Source organism: Triticum urartu, chromosome 1A, assembly GCF_056163025.1.
Source record: "Triticum urartu cultivar PI428250 chromosome 1A, HENAU_Tu73, whole genome shotgun sequence".
Taxonomy (NCBI): Eukaryota; Viridiplantae; Streptophyta; class Magnoliopsida; order Poales; family Poaceae; genus Triticum; species Triticum urartu.
The window spans coordinates 449,875,003-449,876,548 of record NC_141873.1 but is presented as its reverse complement, the minus strand read 5'-3'; positions in this window follow the sequence as shown (position 1 = coordinate 449,876,548).

Sequence of the window (1,546 nt, the reverse complement as noted above, 5' to 3'; positions counted from 1 at the left end):
CTGTTGGGGAACGTAGTAATTTCAAAAAAAAAATCCTACGCACACGCAAGATCATGGTGATGCATAGTAACGAGAGAGGAGAGTGTTGTCTACGTACCCTCGTAGACCGTAAGCGGAAGCGTTAGCACAATGCGGTTGATGTAGTCGTACGTCTTCACGGCCCGACCGATCAAGCACCGAAACTATGGCACCTCCAAGTTCTAGCACACGTTCAGCTCGATGACGATCTCCGGACTCCGATCCAGCAGAATGTCGGGGAAGAGTTCCGTCAGCACGACGTGCGTGGTGACGATCTTGATGTTCTACCGTCGCAGGGCTTCGCCTAAGCACCGTTACAATATTATCGAGGATTATGGTGGAGGAGGGCACCGCACACGGCTAATAGATCTCAAGGATCAATTGTTGTGTCTTTTGGGGTGCCCCCTGCACCCGTATATAAAGGAGCAAGGGAGGAGGAGGCTGGCCCTAGGAGGGGGCGCGCCAAGTGTGGAGTCCTACTAGGACTCCCTAGTCCTAGTAGGATTCCACCTCCCATATGAAATAGGAAAAGAGGAAGGGAAAAGGAGAAGGAAGGAAGGGGGCGCCCCCCTTCCTTAGTCCAATTCGGACCAGACCAAGGGGAGGGGTGCGGCCACCCTTGAGGCCATTTTCCTTCTTTCCCGTATGGCCCAATAAGGCCCAATACGTATTCCCATAACTCTCCGGTACTCCGAAAAATACCCGAATCACTCGGAACCTTTCCGATGTCCGAATATAGTCGTCCAATATATCGATCTTTACATCTCGACCATTTTGAGACTCCTCGTCATGTCCCCGATCTCATACGGGACTCTGAACTCCTTGGATACATCAAAACTCATAAACTCATAATATAGCTGTCATCGAAACCTTAAGCGTGCGGACCCTACGGGTTTGAGAACAATGTAGACATGACCGAGACACGTCTCTGGTCAATAACCAATAGCGGAACCTGGATGCTCATATTGGCTCCCACATATTCTACGAAGATCTTTATCGGTCAGACCGCATAACAACATACGTTGTTCCCTTTGTCATCGGTATGTTACTTGCCCGAGATTCGATCGTCGGTATCTCAATACCTAGTTCAATCTCGTTACCGACAAGTCTCTTTACTCGTTCTGTAATACATCATCCTGCAACTAACTCATTAGTTGCAATGCTTGCAGGGCTTAAGTGATGTGCATTATCGAGAGGGCCTAGAGATACCTCTCTGACAATCGGAGTGACAAATCCTAATCTCGAAATACCCCAACCCAACAAGTACCTTCGGAGACACCTGTAGAGCACCTTTATAATCACCCAGATACGTTGTGACGTTTGGTGGCACACAAAGTGTTCCTTCGGTAAACGGGAGTTGCATAATCTCATAGTCATAGGAACATGTATAAGTTATGAAGAAAGCAATAGCAACAAACTAAACGATCAAGTGCTATGCTAACGGAATGGGTCAAGTCAATCACATCATTCTCCTAATGATGTGATCCCGTTAATCAAATGACAACTCAAGTCTATGGTTAGGAAACAT